The following is a 20,785-nucleotide window of genomic DNA, read 5'->3' as shown; positions in this document are numbered from 1 at the left end:
CAAAACTCCTTCTATGGAACAGCAAAACTGCTTTGTTTATTTTAGACCTGGATCTCTGTTTTGACACTTTTGAGTCACAGGGAAGCTTTTTACACTGACATTACTGTATCAAAAGCAAGTACTGTGTCAAAAAAAGTGATGCCTTTGAGTGGTGGGTGACATGATTACTATTTCTACCTCATTATGTGAAGTTCATTTTGAGTTTGCAAAGCATTCCACAAGTCTCAGTTAAATCACACCATAAGGGAAATACCAATGTATGCATTTTAAATGTGCATATACAATGAGTATAATAGTTCATCCAGAGACTACAGAGAAATGCAGCATAGCACTCATAAGCGTCCTCTAAGACTGAAATAAATGGGGGCTGTAAACTGGGATATGTTAACTTTCCCCATTATTGTTTTTGATATCTTTGTATCTGAACTTAGAAGCACCACAGAAATCTGCTAAGCTGGCATTTGCACTTTGTTGCTCTCTGGTAGCATAACAAGCAACAGAAAAGGGGAGTGTTTGAGAATGCTCCCAGATGTTCTGCTTGCTAAAGTACTGCACATGTGCCGGCTGTATTTGGTATTTTTAGATTTCTCCAAGATTCAAAACACTATCAAACCCCAGCAGCTTTTTCTCTCTGAATCTTCAATTCATGCTGTGTGGCACTTGTTTGTATTGTGTGATGCCAAAGCAGGGGCTGAATAATCAGATACCCTCGTGCTTTGATATGTTTTGTGAAACTACAGAAGAAAAATTTGGGCTCAGGAATGCATTTTTTAGCTCCTCTGGTAAAATCCTTAGAAAGTAATACTGTCCCTAACCTATTATGGGGTTAAAAAGGAGGAAAAAACCATCTTAATCAGGTTCATCTTCCTTGTAAGGCACACACAGATTTTGATATTCCCCCTGCCCTGATTGCTCAACACTCCTGTCGTGGTTTGAGCACGACAACTCTCCACTCCGCCACCACTGCCCACTCTGTCTCCTCTCATGATATAAAAATATATAAGATGATAGAAAAATATTATAGTGCTTCTCCTGGGTACCACGAGGTTGAACTAGGAAGCCTGTATACAGCAAGTTCACAGATGACACCTGTATCCTGCTTACAGCAGGTTCTGAATTTCAGCCGACACTGCTGTTTCTCAGTAAATACGCTAACATAAATGGTTCAAGACTCTGCATCCCTTTTCATACTAATCTTTTGCTTGCTCTCATCCTGCCCCTTCCTCCTTCCTAGGACTTCTTCAGGCTCTTCTTTTCCTCTGACTGTGACACATCTAACCTTCTACCTCAACCGCGTATCTCCAGTATTGTTTCCTATGCTGCTGGCTTTAAATGGCTGATTGGATCACCTTGTTATATGGCTGGTAAATGTGCAGTGCCCCTGAGGGAACAGTTACAGCTTCAGGGAGCCTGCAGTAGTCAAAATGCAAAGTGACAACTGGGAGCTTCAGCAAGCAAGTTCCTCCCTGCCACGCAGACCCCTCTGAATCAGCATGGGAGGTGTTTTCTCTGCTATTTCCAGCTTTGGTGTGAGGAGTCTCCCGAGTTATTTTTATAAGAGATTATTTTGTTTTAGAACCCTGCGTGTCCCTCCTGTACACTCTGTGCTGGCTGTCCGAGGGCTGCCGGGTGACAGACAGGAGGAGGGATAGCAGCCAGGGTGGTGGCATAAGCCAGTGGGACATGTGACCCACATGGAGTCTCTGCAAAGCATGCCTTGGCAGGCCTGCCTGGTCACTGACCCCATGCTGGCTTCTTGGTAAGATTCCTTTCTGGAAAAGGCTGCTTACGATACAGGCTATCTGGCTGTTGTGCTTGTCAACTTGCTGCTGACACTACAGCAACTGCTCTTTGCAAGGCAGGTATTCATGTATTTTTCAACGTCTTAGCTAAATGCCAACAGGAGGTTTTTCTGTGCGTGCACCGAGACTGGATTGCTGGTCTGAGCAATGTGCCACTTGTAACACGTCTCATTGCATCAGAGTTCATGTGTTCAAATTACTCTAATGGCAAATGTCTAGTACAACAAGGGACCTTAGTCCCCAAGAGAACTACAGGGTCCTAAAATCATAGCAGAATTTACACAGGAAGGAGCCTTCCTAGTGTTCTAGTCCAAGCTCCGGCTCAGTCCAGGGCTAGCTTCAGAGTTAGAGCACGTTGCTCAGAGCTGCATCCGGCCAAGTACTGATATAAAGAAATTTGAGATTTTAAGAAAAATCTCAGAGATTACACAGCCTCTCTGGATGCATTTTCTCAAAACCGGCGTGCAACTTTTACATATGTCTCAGGTGTTCAGGTAGGAAAGGGTAGGACATACTTTACTCCTCTGCTTGGAGGCTCGTGCTGTGCCTCAGCTGCAAGTGCTCACGCCAGAAGTTACTCCTGTGACTACAGCAAACGTATGTGGCTAAATTCCAGAGGGTTTTCCTGGAGCTTTTACCACGAAGGTCAGGGGATTATAAAGCTACCAGTTATGAGTGCAGTGTGAAAATGTGCCTACGCAACAGAATCTGGCCTAGATTTACCTCTTGGATGCCCACCAGCCTGCTCTGCGAGGATGCAGACACTGGGTCTTTCACTTGAATTTTTATGGAGTATGGACATAGTCCAGTCAGTTGCTCCTGTTTCGTCCCTCTACCTGCTCCCTAACACCTGCTTTTGAGACCTCATGGTCTGACTCCTTAGCTCAGGTTCAGTGCTGACTCTTCCATCTTTTCTTGTACCTGCATTTCCACTATAAATTTTAATACTCAATTTCCACCTAAGTTTTCAAGAGTTAGGCACTTGTTAGTGGAAAATACATACACATGGGTGCATAAAGCCTTTATGTAGAGTTTCTGAATATAATAAAGTAATTACTTAACAGAAAATTACAGAAGAATTTACTAGTTCTTTCTTTAAATGCTCCAAAAACATGGCGAGTGATGCCTTTCCTTGGGACCTGGGCAAGGAGCTCAACCATCAGGAAGGTAAAACCTCCCATTGCCCCATGATGCAGAACCAAACCTTGAACTGAGAGCTCAGTTTGGAGCCTGCCACAAAATTCCTAACAAACTCTGCAGCTTGTCACGATTAAGGGTCTGGCTTGCAAAAAGACTGGTCTCAAGTAGCAGTGGGAATGCACAGCTTTTTAAAGATGAGAGATTAATTTAGCAAAATTTAGCAAGTCTGAGAAGCATTTGGTAAGCAAGGAATGGGAATGCTGCTCTAATGTAGCAAATAAATGTTCAGCAGTGTTACAGTGCAAATGGTTCACACCCTGATTTGAAGTGAGATGTTTGCACATCTGTAGAATTGCAAATGAATGAGCAGACAAAGAGACATCTCAACACCAGGGAGAACAGAGCAGCGCTGACCAGTGCCATAGCGAAAACAGTGAAGGCAGAGCTCAATGCTAAGTGTGTGTTGTGTGAGAAGAGGCCAAATGCACTGTGGCAAGTGAATTTTCCAGCTGTGGTTATGTCTGGAGTATTAGGAAGTGTGGAGACATCCCTTAGCCTGCAGTCCATTTCCTCACATACAGAGAAGCACCACAAGGCACAGAAACAAATACCTTGGCTTTGTGCTCTTTAAATGGGAGTTAACATAAAGGTTCAGTCATTTGTATCCTTTGATCAGGAATTGGTATGTAGGGAAAGCTCTGTGTTTCTAGTGGGAATGGGGTGAGTAACCCCAGGTGAGTTGGATCTGCTGTAGTAATCTGCTCTGTGGTTCCTAAAACAAAATTACTAAGAGTCTTCTTTGGTGCAAAACATTTTAGTTGTCATTAATTAATTTGGTTTTCTAATCAGAAAAGCAGAGGAGATAAAGCCCTCAACCCCTCACCACTTGCCAAATACACAAAACAATAGCAAACACGGAACATGCATTCTGATTTCACAGGTGATATCTGCAAACACAATCTGAGCCAGACCTCAGACTCTCTTTAAACCTGGCAGAGTTAGTCACCTCAACACAGAGCATGATCCCTCTTATCCTAAGGTAAATATCTATGCTTGGCCAGATGAATCGTTCACTAAACCCCAGTTTCTATATCGATTCTATTTCCACTGGTGATAAAGAAGGGACATCCACCCAGCAAGTGGACTCTGCAGATAGTATCAGGAATCCCACTTCTAGTTTCAGAACATTAAAAATTGCCTTGTCCCAGTAAGACTTCTGTGAATTAGGGCAAACTGTGGAGTGCAGATCCATAAACGAATCGAAGGAGAAGGAGAGTTTCCCCAGTAATTTTCCAGGCAAGAGTAACCACCGGAGGGAGAGAACATTGAGCCCCACAATGGGATAATTTCGTCCTTCTTAATGAAACAATGGTAATATAATAAAAAGACTTAGAAATGAGAATTTTCAGAAATATTCTTTAAATGAGCTTCATCTATGCAGAACTGACTTTTATTTTCTTCCCCTTGGAAAATATAAGAGAAGCAGTATCTGAGGAAGCTTTAAGGAAAGCACAAACAACTCTCAGTGTGGTGGTTTTTTTCCTCTTGGTAGGTGATCAATTTAAATGTCAAAGGAGACCAATTGGAAAATTCTTTTTATAAAGTTAAATTGAACATATTCAAGTAGAACTTGTTCACTTTATATATTCATGTGTTTTATATTCTGGCATGATTATTTTAAAACATGACTAAAATACAATGAGTTTGATTAAGATGGTTTTAATAAGGAGCACAGAAAATGTGTCTGTATGTAATAATAACGAGTCTCATATTTTACAGTTTAATTTGCTGGGTCAACATCTAATGCTTTTCCCATTAGCATTGGTGTGATTTGATGTGGAAAATAATCCCGTTTCCCAACGAACTTTAGGAGATAACAAATATTTAATGACACCCTACGTAGAAACAATAAATAAATTTGAGTTGTTCTTGGACTCCTGTGGAAAGAGGTTGTGAAAATTTTATAAGTTGGGAATTAATAAATTATAACCTGGCTGTTAAAATGTGAATCACTAAAGACTCCTGACACCCTTTTCCTTTCTCTAATTAGAATTTAAAAATAAATAAATGAACAAATAAACTTGTCATGTTTAGAGGCTAACTTACTTCCCTGCACAAGTTGCTAAAGTAAGAAAAGTTGATGATCATCTAAAGTTTGCATATTTTCATTTACAAATTAGAATTTCTGGAAAGAACATGAGTGAGATAAAGGACCAGCAGGGTAAAATATTACCCATTTATAAAAACATGTTGTAACATACAAAAAAAATCCTAGATTCTCCAGATTCTTTACGGTGCTGTTATTTGCTGTTATGCTTTACAGAGTATTAAAGTCTTAAGAATTGCCAGTGTAATTTTTATTTAGTAAAGCACAGTAACCTGGAAACGCTTCCATATATGCCTTTATTTATTAACATTTTGAATTCAAATTCCGAATGAGCAGAAATAAACACCATAGTGATGGTACAGGGACATTGGTCAAAACATTGTAGGTACTGAATATTCTGTGGAGCGGAGCTCAGATATTTGTCCAGGAAAAATGGGAAACATGTAAGGGTGTACCTGGCTCTGGTAGCTCCCTGGTTCTTCATAACCTTTCCTCTCTGCTGTGCTCTCCCTGTGCCTATGTGGAAGGGGAAGGTGGCTCTTCCAGCACCATGAGGATTTAGGTATGAACAAAGGGAAAAGAAGTGAAAGCAGCCCCTTATACCTCAGAGCAGACTGAAGGTAGGTTTAAAATGTAACTCAGCCTGCATTTATATCTGGAATGTTTTTTCTGTCTTGTGAACAACCTGGCTTTTTCTGCTGCCCTCGGAGAGTCTATGCTCAATGAGTAGCAGGCAGAGCCAGTGTGCTGGGAGGGCACTCAGAGGAATGGTGATGCCCATCAAAGTCTTGGTGCTCTCCATAGATGTCTCTGCCTGCCTGTTAACCTCCCAGTGATAGCTTGGCATAGAGAACTTAACTCCCTGGTCTTCTCCCTTCCTAGAGCAATTCAGCAAGATCATAAGGGAATTCCATGAAGGGCAATTTAAGTTTCCTGCCTCTTAAGCATGTATTTATCTCCAGCATGGGGATCTTTTGCTCAGAACAGAGTACCTGTTCTTATACACTAAAATGTCCCTGCTAAATGAAAGCCCATAGTCCTGTCTGCTTGCTTCCACTTTCTTAGTGTTCACTGTATAAGGTGAGATACAAAGCAATGTACTAGTAGACAATGCTAGAGGGTGATTAGGCAGGCCTTGTACCATCCACTTTAAATTATTTCTGTTCTTTTTCATGATCTGGCTAATCCTCATGGCCATTTTATTATCTCTTGTTCCTCTTTTCCTCAGTATTTGTGACTCATGATGTCATCATGTGTAAACAAGATTAGATTGGCTGCCTCTGCTCAGCTGGAATTAGGTTTAGTCTCTTGCTGATCCCACATAGAGAAAACTATTGCATAATTTGATTCGGATAATGACTCCTAGTATTGACTTTTGCTGAAATATCTCTTTTATTCATCTCAATAAGTATCTCTTCCTCCAGATTTTGGCGATTCATCTTACTTTAATTCCCATTTCCAATTTCTACATTTACAAACCAAGGTTCTCTGCTGTTTGGTAATGTTCATTCTCTGGCACTGTTTGTTTGCGGGTACAGCCAGACAAAGCTCAGTGAGAGCAGCAGTTTCAAAATCAGGGAGTGTCATTATTTTAACTAAATAATTAGTCTGGATTTTGCAGTCTCATTTTTCACACAGGTTGATGACAACCTTGGAAGCCACCTGAAAAACAGGACTTACCTAAAAAAAAAAAAAGATGTTACTGCCTGCACTCTTTTCAACAGGTGCTGTGTAGGTGCTAGAGATGGAGTTTACTCCTCTTTTCATGTTTCTGAAATGGTTCTCTGTCTGAAGAATGGCTAATTGCCTCATCTAATTGCTGTGTCTTTTTCCTTCTCAATAGCATGATACCAAGTACTCATATGCTGTATGCACAGGAGAGTTCCCAGGAATTTCCCCTCCAGGATATCTGCCATTCACAAACCTTGATCTGGTTCAGGAACAGCACATTTCCCCCTAACGTGGCTCTTCATGAGGCAAAGCATATCCAGGAGCCAGGATGGAAGCTCTAGGCCATCCAGGTGCTCCCTTCACTGCCATTGTCTTCTGTGGTCAGCTGAGCATGGGTTGTGCTTGGGGAAACCTACTCTACAGCTGATCAGAATCAGGCTTTAATTACAAAACCTTATGGTACTTTCTTTGCATGACACACTACTTGAAATGCTGGGTACAAGTCTTCTGGCATTAGACGGCACAAAAGTAGTGCTGTGGACTCAGCTTAGACTTGAGGACAAGATCATGTTCTGATCTCCCCTGGTCCAGTCCGTGTGTCAGTCCTGTGGCCAAGGGGACCATCTGGGACCATGGCATAAAAAGGGACAACTGAATGCAAACAAAATATCAAAATGTTTCCAAAACCTAAAGTTTTTTGACCTCATGCTTGAATCAGGTCTATCCTTTCTGGAGACATGCAATCTATTTTAGGTATGTATTTTTTTAATTAAATTAAAAGAGGAGAAAATATTTTCCCATGTATTTATTCTGATTCTGTTACTGACTTATTATGGTTCTACGGGTTGTCTATGATTTCACTGGCAAGCTGTATCTGATTACTGTTCAGATCTGGAAAGAGAGGTACTCTGTTATATGTAATAGTAGAGTGGAAAAAATTTAACCTGTCATAGCTGAGCCAATTACCTAAGTAGTGGCTGTTTCTTTCAGTCATATGTTTAGCATATTTTTGTAACATACTGAAGAATTTCCTGCTCTTCCATGCATGAGTGCTAGCTTGGAGCAAGTAGTTGAATTAGCATGATTTTCTTTAGAAAACAGATTAGAGACTTCAAACACCTCTTGGTTAACTCAAAATATTTTCACGGGAGAAGGTAAATGAAAATAGATACTTGTTTATTCTACCAAGACTGTAAATAATTTAGGAAATTAGCAGCTATATATTTTTTTCCTACTAGAAAATGCAGAAAATCAGAAAAAGAAAATAAATTAAAAAATTAAAAATTCCGATAAGAAAATAAATTACATTAAAATTTTAAAAATTCCAATATGAATTAATTTCACATTTGGGGGTGGGGGGAAATTAAGCTGACTCATGATTAACCCGCATTGATTCATTTGTTTTTTTGTCAAAAATGAAAGCTTCATATTACCTTTCACATTTACTGTAAACCCCCTCTTTATTATATACATCTCCCCAGCAAAAATCTGTCTCCCAGTTGGCCACCCATTCTTTGTAAGAGAACTGGGCATACTTGAATTCCCCAGGACATGACTGTAGGAAGACTGGTAGAATGCCATGTTCCTCTGGCTCAGTTCTCACTGATTTTTCTGCCAGTAAAAGTTTTCACACAATGACCTTCCCAGCAGGGAAGGGCTGGCTTGGGCTTGGGCTTGGGCTCCGGCTCCATCAGTCTGGAAAGCCATCTATACTGGTGATCATTTTGACCCCACAGCATCTCAGAAGGATGGTCTAAGACCAATTGAGCCTGTAGTCTCCAGCTCATAGCTCCCACAGTTTACTATGCTCACACCCCTTTATTGTCCTTATGATCCTAGCATCCACTTTTATGGATACACATCTCTTGAGGTAAGCAGGAAGCCTGAAGCATATAATGGCTCTTGGCAGCTTCATTTCTCAGTAACAATCCAAAGGAAGTTGGAGAAAGACAACTGGAATGGTCTTTAGCACCCAGAATCCCTTTATACTTCTCTTTTGTCACTGTATCCTTAGCTGGTAGGGTGATAAACGCATTTGATGGTGTGTTTAAGTTTTAAATTCTGATGTCTATGCCCTTGTTTGTAATGAGTAAGTAGACATACTCCAAAAGTGTTAGCAGCTCTTTTCCCTCAATGACTGATAAAAAGAAGAGAAAAAAGATCTAGCATTTTCTAGACTGGTTTAGAAAGTAATAGTGTCAACCAAAAAATATGTATAGATATATATATATGTATTTAATTTGATTTAAGCCTTATTAGTGTATTTTCAATTTGAGGATTAACTTGTTTCTCACTGGAGTTTTGGTATCACCCTCTTCGCAAAGAGCAGTTAAAAAAATTCATTAGTGGGGATGGTAAACTCTTCTGCCATTTCAGTCAATGTTGTAAGGTAATGTAGCCTGGAGCTTTGCACAGCTTGGCACTTGTTATAAAAGAGGGTATTTCTAATAAGATTTACATTTATTAAGACTACTGTGGCTGCTCCAATCTTGAGCTTCTTGAAGTTAAAGGGAGAATTCTTACTGACTTAGGATATGACCCAAACTTTTTTTTTTGAAAAAAAAAGCTGTCTTATAGCATCCCTCATTTTACTGGGATAAGAAGTAACTTCAAATCAGCCTTTCTCACATTTTGTTCTTACCTGGATATACAGTGCACATACATTCTCATTAATTCCCACAAACATTTTGCATGGATATTTTGACATGTTACCTCTGTGCAAAGCACATATGATAGAAGATAACAAGTGAAGGTCCTTGTTTTAGAACAAGTATAGGCTTCTCAGCAAATTACTGTTTTCTTTTAGCAGCTGTTCAAGGCTTTGTAACTTTGGATGCCTAATATAAAAGTTTTCCCTGTTAAGCATAACTGCATAGATAAAGCCAAGCTATACAAGAACTAGCCAAACGTAGGCCTATGTCATGATGTGCATTTGTGTTCCTTTCCCTTATCATATAAAATTGTATTTGTTGTATATTATTATGCATTATTCTTTTGTTGTATATAACTTCTTTGTTGCCTAATGAAGTGATAAATGCTCCACACCTGTGAGGTGTTCCTGCCCATGGCAGGGGGGTTGGAACTAGATGAGCTTAAGGTCTTTCAACCCTAACTATTCTATGATTGTATGATGGGAGAAAGATTTGATCATATGAGGTATCCCTTCTACCATGGCCTCTTACCTCAATATGAAGAATGAATTTGAGGGCTGAATTGCCATCTGAGTTAAACCAGGATATCCCATCCAATTAGAAAAGTACAGTACTAGCAGACATCATTGTTAAAATAAACAGCCACTAAGATGTCCTCTGCCTTACCAAGGCCCTTAGTGTAGTCATCATGTACATTCTTGTTATCTTCATTGATGTCTTTTCCTTTCATGAAGCTATGTTTTCCATTATACCAACTGAGAGCAAACAGCATGTCTTGAATGACTTGGGTTGAAAAGAACTTACTTTGCAATGTTCTTTTGAAGATTTTGCCTTTTTCCAACTATCAGACTCTGCACAAAAGTGCCTGCTATTCTTAAAACTAAAAGACTTTACCTGGTGAATTTACTCACATATTTTTATATTTAGAGAAGATAGTAAGTAAAAGACCCTTCATATCAAGTCAGAGTATTTTTCCTGATGATGTAAATTTATTACAGTTGTGTGAAATGTCTGTTTTCTTAGGGTATTTTCTTAGGAAAAGAGCAGTCAGTAGCTTCATTGCAGCTAAACACTGGATTTTATAGAAGCACATTATGTATAAATAATTGGTTTAAGTATCATAAGTCTTTCTGTACGAATGCTTATTTTTCACTCTTAGTAAAACAGCCAGAATGGTATCTGCTCATGAGCCAAGTCACACACTTTTATTTCTATTGTGAACAAGAAAGAGCTTACAAACAAAAATTTAATTCTTTAGCTGAATAAATAGCTTCTTGGCAGCAATTATAAGGGGCTCAAAATACTTATTATGCTTTGATTAGAATTGTAATTCTCACTGAATCATCAACACCTATAGCAAAGACTGGTATTTTTTAATAATGAAAAACTGAATTTTTAGCCTTGAACAGTCATCCACCCTAGACTGCAGAAATGTATCAAATATATAGCTAATGTAAATGAATGTTTTCTGCATTGCCACTATTATTGTATAGTTTGGGGAGAAGAAATATGTTTATAAATGAGAAAGCTGCTTATAGCCAATACATAATTCAATACATTTCAGTGTTAAGTTTGTTTCCAAATTAGGGTGATGACATCTTGGGATGCTTTTTGAAAAATTACCCATTTTAGAAAATCTGCTGCATGATATGAGGATGGATAACTTTGGTTATGCAAGTAACTCTTTGATATCCAATTTATTAGTTTAATAAGTTGCACGCTGTTCCTCCTATTTCCTGACTGGATGCGAATATATCCTGGAATAAGAGCTGTCTGTACTAGAAATTCACCTTTTGCCTGGTATAAAACATACTGATTTCAGTAACTTCTGCCAGTGACTGTCTTGAAAGAAGATTCAAGGAAAATAACTGTGACAGAAGCAATAAGCCATCATAACTGTTCTGACCAAATACTTTGAAACAATATTTTAATTCATCCGTCCATTCACCTATTCGTACTATTTGCGATCCAGTCACCCAACTGAATGCAGGTAAGTTCAGCCTGGCAGATCTAGTCTATTCCTGTGGGCACAGCAACATTCAGTAACCCAAACAGGTAGGCAAACTCACAAGGAAATGGTCAAGACTAACACTTGGCTTTCACCATGGCAAATAATAGTGGATGTCCTTTGAAGGCAATGTTTCAAGTTCAGCAAGCTGGCATTTTTCAGCACATTTCTGTCAACTAGCTCCATGGCTGCTGCATCTGAGATGTTGCAGTGTTGTCACAACCTTACTGACAACTTTTAACAAATATTAAGTCCTGAACCAGTTTGAAAAGTATACAGGAAATCTGCCCCCCCCCCCCCCCCCCCCCCCCCCGAAAAACATTAATTCCTTGTCTCTCTTTTAAAACAACACTGGATTGACATTAAAAATGCCAGTCCTCATGAGGACACAGTGTTAGACTGTGGCCTCAAGCCATGACCATCATTGGCTATAGAGCAGAGAAGCAGCAGCACGTGTAGACCTGGAAGCTGTGTTATTAAAGGAATCTGATCAGCTGAGCCAATATGTCTCTTGGAGATTCAGAGCAGAACATAGAAGAATGCTCTGTGCCAAATCACTCATTACCTCACACCTACCCAATCTTACCAGACCTCTTTTAGGAAACAACAGAAGCAGCACTGCTACTACCCTTGTGTTTTTACACTTGGGACACTGCACAAAGGCACAGAAGTCCCTGCCCCAATACTTCTTAGAGCTAACAGGGGGTTTGCAACAAGCCCCATGAGATGGAAGGACTCTTTTCATCTCCTCTCTCTCCAGCCCCCACTCTCATGCATGCATACATACATATGAAGAGTCAGGTCTTTATTTAATGGGACTTGAATTTATAGCACACAAGAACAGTGTGGGATTTGTACAGAAAGTGATAATACGGATTTAATTAGTTTGATCTTGCTTTCTGTGCTAAAACTGAGTGTATTTAAATTATTATTGTGGCTTTTCTTCACTATTTGCTTTGTACATATCATAAATAATAATACAGTAAGTTTTCAAATGTTTTTACTGGTGTCTATGAAGCGAAATGGGAGTACTCAGTGGAAGACTAACAACTTTATTGTTATAGTACATTTAATTCCAAACAAATCTGAAATCTAATGACTTTACAAATTTTAATCCCTTCACCCATCTTGGAAACGCCAACACATTTTATACATGGCTGTTATTTAAGAGTTCAGAAAAGCACAAAACAATTAATTGGGGCAGAAATCCATTTAACCTTACCTCGTCAGCCAAAAGTAGTGTAGTCTAGGCTAGCTGCACCAGCTCCTTTTAGTGAAAGGCTAATCTAACTCACTGTTCACCCCCATGATCAGCTGGGCTAACCCAAAGAAAAGGGCAGGAACACACAGTGAGGATCAGAGAAATGTGGGAAGGCTCTTATTCAGAACAAAATAGTTTGGAATTAGGTTAAGACAACTCTAAAAATCTCACCTGGTTCTTATAGCTAGAGAAGACCCTTGTTTCATTTACAGCTGTGTCTTTTCTTTTTCCCCTTATAAATTCCTTGTATTTAACTCTGCAAATTAACGCAAGAAAATACCAAGCAGGTCACCCGAGGAGCATGCTATTTGTAAAAAATAACATTCAGTTCTCTATTTCTTTGCAGATAGGAAGAAGCAAAGATGTATTATCAACGTTATGTTGCAAAAAGAAAGCATGCAAATCAAGGAAAAGTAAAAATGAGATATTCTGAGAAGACCTGAAATTAGCAGAGTTGAAATTAAATTAATCCCTTTGAACCAACGAGCTTTCTGCCTTCCAAATTTGCTCCTATCTATCTCTGGTTCTATACTGTGACAATGGAGAATTTCAGTGACCTGTGTTGCACCTAAAGGATATGCAACTCTGGAAAAGTATGTGTGGACTTGTTAAGACTCAGCAGTAGACTTGCTTTGCCTGGATAAAACTACTCCAGGGTTACAGGGAAGGAAGAAGGAGTTATTGTTAGGCGTCGCACTAATATTCAATTTATTTCTCTTAGGGAAGACATTGTACTGTCATAACAGAGTAATTACTGTAAATTGAAGAAGCTGATTAAAAATTCCCAAAAGTTTTGGCACAAACATTGACACAAAATAAACTCCCTGAAACTTACAGCAAAGACTATTCAAAGGTACCAGTGGAGAAATTATAGAAAGTACAAGTTTAAAAATAAAGCACCAAGGTAACCTAGCGATTTACTGTGATTTAAAACAGCAAGGGAGTCAGACTTATTCTAGAAAATAGATACCCAATCTGAAAACCTTCTGTAAGAATGAGCTCAATGATAGGCCAATGAAAACAGAACTGAAAAAGAATAAAGGAGAACCAGGTGCACTAAACTCAGACATAAATACATATACAGTTTATTTAGTTATACCTGACACAAGGTGTATATTAGCATTTACCTAAAAGCACAGTGTAGAGAAATTATGGGAAAAGAAGATCACTCATTTTCTTTATCTTCATGAAAATATTTGGAGGCATGTATTAGACATAGTTCATTCAGTTATTTGAGGAGACAGACTGCTGGGAGATTAAGCTAAATCTAAATTAAGAACAAAAGGGCTTTTTTTGTTTGTTTGGAGGTTTTTCATTTGAAATCAGGAAATTTGAGCCTTGATAAGTCAGAGCAACAAGCATGAACATAGTACTTCACTGGAAATTTGTCATCTCCTAGTTAATCAAACCAGGTCAAAAAAGCCAGTGTTCAATTCACAGGACCCTACATCAGATGTTAAAGTTGATGTTCTCTCCACCTGCACACTGGATGGAGTGCAGTGCCAGGGACCTTAGCCAAGGCATGGTGTATCACAGCCCTGACATGGTCCACAGCCTGAGTTCAAGACACGACCCAGCATCCATGAGCAGTCATGCCTGGAAGTATCATGGGGAACAGCCAGTCTGCAGGGTGCTTTGGTGAATAACTATGCCCACAGGGCAACTCTTCTTCTGGAGTCACTAGTTTGTGGAGAAAATTGGCTTTTGTAGTTGCTGTCAAAGAAGGGCTTTCCTCCAGTATCCCACTGTCATCACCCAAGCCCTTTCACATTTTTAGAGACTGTCCTTTTGTATTCATGGCAGGGAAACACACTCTGGATGGTTGCCCAGCTCAGGGCTTGTTCTACAGAGTGGGACAAACAGGATAGGAAACCATGTATTTAGAATAATACGTACAGATATGTACAGGACTTCAATCTACATTTTCAAGACATTGTATGCAGACTAATACAACAGCAGATTACAAATCTAGGTGCCCAGTTAATACTGTCAGAGGCTCAATCTTTACAGGACTGACTAAGTACAGCTCAGAACACTGGATTTTCATGCTGTATGTATATTTGATTAACTTTGCTACTCAATATGCAGGCTAGCGTGGTGCCTGGTGCATTGTGGGGAAAAAACCTTCATATTGTATTGCAGATATATGCATGGAAATATATTTATTCTCATATCAAAATGTCATTATTGGCTTCAAATCAGGACTTTGATAGTTTGAAGTTTCTGTTCATTTGCTTAGAAACTGAATTCAGATGTCATTGATGAAGCTTTTACTAACTTGCCTCTAATGCGGCTGGCAGCTCTGTCTTTATCTCTGTTTCTTTCCACCTCCTCTCCTGGACAACCATTCCTCCTTTGCTCCTTGAGTCTCTACTCTGTACCTTGTTTCTTTTTTCCCTAGTACTTAACTTTGAAGTCAACTCCCTAGGGGATGTTCATCTGATGTTCTTAACAAGCAAAGTCTAGCATTCTGGGAAACTCACATACCTTTGGGTTTCACTACAGACTCAGATCATGGTCAAAGTTTTTCTTAGATTCATTACCCTTTTTGCAGGGACTTGGTCCTTTCATAAACGCTCAGACCACTGCTTACTTGCATTATCATTACCACAGGAACCCAGTGGCTTCATGACATTTTCACAGAAAACAGTTTGTAGCAATAGTTTCTAAATGTAAGCAATTTACCAGCCTTGTAGAAAATTCTGGGGATGTGCATACATGCAAATCATATACAGAAAACTTCTGGCTGCACTCTTACATTTGTCTTGGTTTAGCCTTAGGTCTTGTATTATCTATCATTTGTACAGGTTTTAACTTACCTTTAGCAATTTTGCTCAAAGCTGTTTCTCCAAGTGTACACGTTGTCACATGGTTTCATTTTATCTGCTGTGTGCATATATTTTGCTATTTTTTGGTGTATCTTTCCTAATCAGCTATTCCAGTAAGAACTGTACCATTTATGTCTGACTCATTAACCATGCAGTCATTTCTATTTCACTTGGTTTTGCCCTTAGTAAAGAAATGTTTTATCAAAATGGTAAAGCTGAGCAAATAATTTACATCAAACGCTTTATCTGCTCTCTCCTCCTGGGAAATCTATGACCATATTGCACTTATTTCTCAATTATTAATTATTTATAGTTTCCCAACACTAGTTCATTTCTTGCTATATGGATTAATTACAAATATCTTAAACAGCAATTAATTTCCTTCACTCTATAGTTAGGCAGCAAGGTCAGGTCACTTTGTTGCTGAACCCTGAGCCATGTCATGCACAAGCATTCTTTACTTAGAAAAATACTAGTGTCAGTAAGTGGACAGCCCTTGAGTGTTTACAGAAAAACACACACCCGTGTCTTTCCAGGTAAAGGGATTGTATTTTGGTTAACATTTGCATTTACATTTATCTTGTCAGGTTATGAGAATGCTAACCATGCAGCAGGCAAGCGAAGCTTTGTTTTGTACATCAGTGTACAAGGCTGTTCTGAGTATCTGCAAAAAGTCCAAATGACATAAAATTCAGGGACTGTGAGCGTCAGATGTCCACCTTCCCTTGAAAGTGAAGTGAAACCAAGGTCAGGGTATGGATGCTCATTCAGGCAACACCAGGCTGAAAACAGGGTGCATCTGTCCTCTGAAAAGATCAACATCTGCCTCTGCTGCCCTTGAACAAGTCCACCAGTGGTATGAATTCACCTCACGGTGGTATGAATTCACCTCACCTTCCTTTACTGACTTGCCAGTAAAGTCAGTAAAGGTACAATGTCTCCTCAGTGGGTCCTCTGACAGTAGTACACTAGGAACGCTGCACTGGTCTACTTGTAACCAAGTCAGAAAGAAGCTTATGTGTTTGTAGACTCACACAGACCTCCCTCCTGCAAACTGCAGAGAGGAGTTTGGGGTGCCTCTCTGAAAGCACTAATCTGAATATCCCTTCAATGGGGGACAGTCCATCAGTCACAGATGAAGTGCTGGGCTTCTCTGAGCTTCCTGTTCCCACATAGACCAAGCAAGCTGTATCTTTAAGGAGAAAACCTGTGTATGTGCTGCGAGAGGCAGTTTAGTTAGTTTTAAGATGTTCTAGTTGTTTAAAAAAAAAATATCTGGTCCTATCACAAACACCTACAAGGTGCTGGAAGCTTATCCCGCAAGTCGCTGAATCTGTCTGAAATCTGCAGACAAATATGTAACAAACACAGTGATTTTAAAGGGGTTTAACAGCCGTGAGCTGTTCAGAACTGCATTTCTTCACCCAGACCCATCCTCTGGGCCTGGTATTCTCAACTCACTCTTCAGGCAGCAGCCCCCTCTGTTAGGAGTTCAGGTCACAACAGACCTGTAGTTGGCATAGAAACAATTTGAAATCTCCTGACAGGGCACTCTTCTGCCTCTCAGAGGGGATTTGCACTGCTCTGTTAATGAGCTAATAACATTTCAAAGCCTAAGGAGAAAAGATAAGTGAAGGCAGAACTACAGCCCTTGTCAACCACAGGTGCAAGAACCACATTGCTTCCATTTTTAAAACTCGGGCTTCTTTATTACTTGGTTTAGCCTTGAGAAAAAATATGGTTCTTCAACATTCACCCTCAGCTTCCATGGCTTTAAGGCCTGGAGGTGGCCGGGCAGTGGGCAAGTTCATGCTGGATTGGGTCTTCATTGGCAAGGGTCCTTATTATACTCTTAAGAGTGTAGCACATGATCCCAACACCGACATCTTAAGCAGATAGTCATAATTGTCATAACATAAAAATGATGTCTCTGACAGAGCTGTGCTTTCCATTATCACCCCTGTTGTCTGTAAAAGTGAATCTGAACAGGTATTTCTAATAAGCTGTGGCATGGGCTTGGCTTGCTAAACCTGGAAAAACTGTAAGAGAAATTAATGCATCTGGGTCTGTGATCTGCATCTAAACTGAATTCCGCTTCAGGTCCCATCCCAGCATACAGCAGACAGGAGGAAGTTATGTTATCTACTTTACAATCTATTCTAGGAAAATGTTTTGAGTGGCTACAATCAGCAAGAGATTTGTCTTCCTTATTCAGCAGTTACGTATTCTCTGTTCTCTGCAGAACATGGTAATATTGTGGGGTGATTTCCTCACTGTCAGCTTATAAAAATACCACACTAATTTGTTGTAGTTGGAGTGGCTTTGCTGGGAACCCTTCCAAAGCAGTCAAATACCTACATGGACTGACTTGGCTGCCTGGCTTACTACATGCACTCTAAATATGGCAGGGTGAGACGTATTAGAACATACCAGCCTAGTCACCATCTCCCTGCTCTTGTACTCTTCATAGTAAAATCAATGCACATTGTGCTCTCAGGCTGGGGCTATTTTTAGGTGGTATTTTTCCACTCAGTCTGCAGCTGTTTTCAGTCACAAGCTTCTTTAACTAAAACAAATACACAGTGCTTGGCAAAGAAGAGGTTGTAAAGAGGATGGAATTATGCACATGAATCTTGTGCCTGCCTCACGGAGTTTTACGTAGGGAGGGTCAGAGGGGAGCAAAGAGGACACCGATGTCCTGGGAAGCTGGGGACAACAGCTACCATTGTAATTAGTCCTACCTTCAGCTCTCTTCGAGAACGACTGATGAAGGACAGGCATCTCAGGGCAGAAGAATGTGAGAGGAGGGGAGCTGGAAGGCCACCAGACCCAGCATTATCTACAACACCTCTCTGAGAGATACACACAGTCACAGTCATCGATGAGCCTTTTGCCCTTAGTATGCACAAGCTCCTTAGCAGAATATGTAATCTCATCAGCCCTGCTGTGTTGCTGTAGTTTCCTCCTTCCCTCTCCACTCTGGGGAATGGAGAGAATGGAAAGAATGGGAAAAATTATCACATGGGATGTCTCAGAAACAGTTGGTCTCTAAGCTCTGACTTTTGCAGCATTTCCTAAGCTCTGCAAAGCATGAGAGCAGAGCTTCCCTTCAGTGACAGAAAGGAAACTGCTTTATTCTTTCTTCACCACTGCTCCCACTTGGCCCGAGGGCAGCAGTGAAAGTCCATAGGCCAAAGCTGCAGCTTTCTGTCTTCAGTGTGGGAATAGCTTAGTTGAACTTCCTGTCAATTAAGATCAGGGCAGAGCAGAGTAATCCAAGTTTGTAAATGGAGGTTGATGTCATATTAGGATACATTTGAAGTCAAAAGGGCATAATGGTAGTCAACTAACTGCCTTCAGCTTATTCGTGAGGGAGGCTCAAGGGATGAAGTGAAATGGAATTATCATATTGTCTGAAGCCACTCTCATCCAGCACAATGGACATCTTCACTGTCTACTGTGTAAAAAGATATGGTACTGAAAATATATAAATCTTGGGATATTTCTTAACCTTTAGTGCTGCATACAAGCCATGAACACTAAGAAGCCATACCCCCTCTCATAAGGTTTTCATGTCATAAAATACCATGGTTTGCTGGCTAACACGAGCAAGCAATATCTTCATTTCTCCATCATCCCATTCAACTTGTCCGAGGAACATCAGTGAAATAATGTGAATACTCTGGTGAACAGTACATGATATGCTTGACAGTAACTATTGGAAGGATTGGGAGCTCAGATTACAAAATCCCAGTTGACCTCCTTAATCTAGAACAGTGCACACTTCAAACAAGGTATAAGGATCAGAGTGTCTTGCAGATATCACACTATTTAAAAAGATTCATTCTGTGACACAGGCCCTTCACTGTGAGCTGGTGCAAGTAAAACAAGTATAATTTTAGCTTTCTCTGTTTTCACTAAGCAGTGCACTTACTAGTGTCACTGCATAAAAAGCTAGCCAGCTATGGTGGTAATTAAAAAAAGGCTGCATCATGAAAGTCATTTATGCTCATCTTTTGACTCACACTGTTGAAAAAAAAGCTTTTGGTAGAGTCTACTGTTTCGTTGTTTAATATGGAAACCTTCTCACGCTGTCTGTCCATTAGGAGAAGTGCTGCCATCCTCCACGTGGACCATCTAAACCACAGATATGGAGTACCTTGTTGTGCTATACTATCAAGTTCTTCACTAGGTTTTCTATGAAAAGCAAAGACACTTCTTTCTGTAATCAGAAGTGCCCAGGTTATATTTCACATATGTGAGTTTCCTTGTTTTTATTAAAATTAAGTTTGCTCATTTGCCATTTTCAAGCTAGTTTGAAATGAGGATCACCTTGTATCCTAGGAAACACAGTGAGAATTTTATATGTGATCACATTTTTATCCATGTTATGAAAAAAGCAGATGGTAATTAGGTGCATTATTCATATGAAAGCTTGTTGAGCACAGTGTCTGTATGGTTCCAGCTTCGATTAGAACTTGTTTGGGAGAACTACTTCATGCCTTTCAATTGCCCCTCATTAAGTGTAATCATTACTCTTCTGTGGCCCCAGTCTGCTTTAATTTTTGCAAAACAGAATACACAATGCTATTTTTTTTAAAAAAAAAAGGCAAATTTCTGGGGTCCCTTTCATTCTGCTTGACATCAGTGTGACCTTTCTGTTCATACAAATTCATTATATTTTATTGCAGCTGTGAAGGTGCCTTGTAAGAGACCACTTGGCAGTGGGAGAGGTGCAGACCTGTCATGTTTCAGGTACAGCACCGGAGCCATTAAAAGAGACCAACTCACCTACTTTGGTAGTGCAAAGGATGCTGAGAGCACACTTAAGAGGATGGAATAGTTTGCTTAAGCATTGCACCTGTCAGGACTTCTGTCTTTCCAAGCCTTCCACCATGGACAGAGTAACAGAGCAGAAAAAGCACAGCCATGCTGCAACAGCAACAGAGTGTCTGCACCAGGACTTATGTTAACTCAGTGTTGTCTACATATTTGCCTGTTTAGGAGAGTCCTAAATAATGCCCAGCAGGGTGACTAGAGGTTGCCAGATAGCTGGTTGAATAGCCAAAAATTTTCTGCTCTCCTCCAGAGACCCTTATCTCCTGCTGCAGGAGTCCAAGTCAGGGCAGCTGCCTGGGACCCAGAGAATCCAGGGCAGTAAAATCCTTCTGAAGAGCCTATATAAGTGACATGCTCCACTTCTGAGACTGACTATTTCACAAACTGGACAGTCCCTTGAGTACTAAGACAAAAACTGTGTTCTCCAAAGGTAGTGAAAAGACAGACACTAATACTTGTGCCTTTTGCTAAGAGAAGG

General features: G+C 40.0%; 2 long non-coding RNA genes across 3 annotated transcripts in view; one reads left to right on the top strand and one right to left on the bottom strand.

Moving 5' to 3' along the window:
- The window catches only part of LOC134165176 (uncharacterized), a 42,857-nt gene extending 28,919 nt beyond the window's left edge, over positions 1–13,938 (top strand). The window contains exons 4-5 of one of the 2 annotated variants that reach the window (XR_009965421.1): positions 10,959–11,048; positions 12,991–13,090. This is a non-coding gene — a long non-coding RNA (uncharacterized LOC134165176). Of the gene's footprint in view, positions 1–10,958; positions 11,049–12,986 lie in introns of both variants that reach the window. The other variant, XR_009965420.1, reaches the window with a different exon arrangement.
- The window catches only part of LOC134165183 (uncharacterized), a 498,306-nt gene that overhangs the window by 226,130 nt on the left and 251,391 nt on the right, over positions 1–20,785 (bottom strand). The gene's annotated exons all lie outside the window — the stretch shown is intronic.

The sequence above is a fragment of the Pezoporus occidentalis genome, unplaced genomic scaffold (genome assembly GCF_034315485.1).
Source record: "Pezoporus occidentalis ecotype Australia unplaced genomic scaffold, CSIRO_AGI_Poc_V1 ctg231, whole genome shotgun sequence".
NCBI classification, from domain to species: domain Eukaryota; kingdom Metazoa; phylum Chordata; class Aves; order Psittaciformes; family Psittacidae; genus Pezoporus; species Pezoporus occidentalis.
Note: the sequence above shows the minus strand (reverse complement) of the source record. Positions and strands in the feature narration are given on the sequence as shown.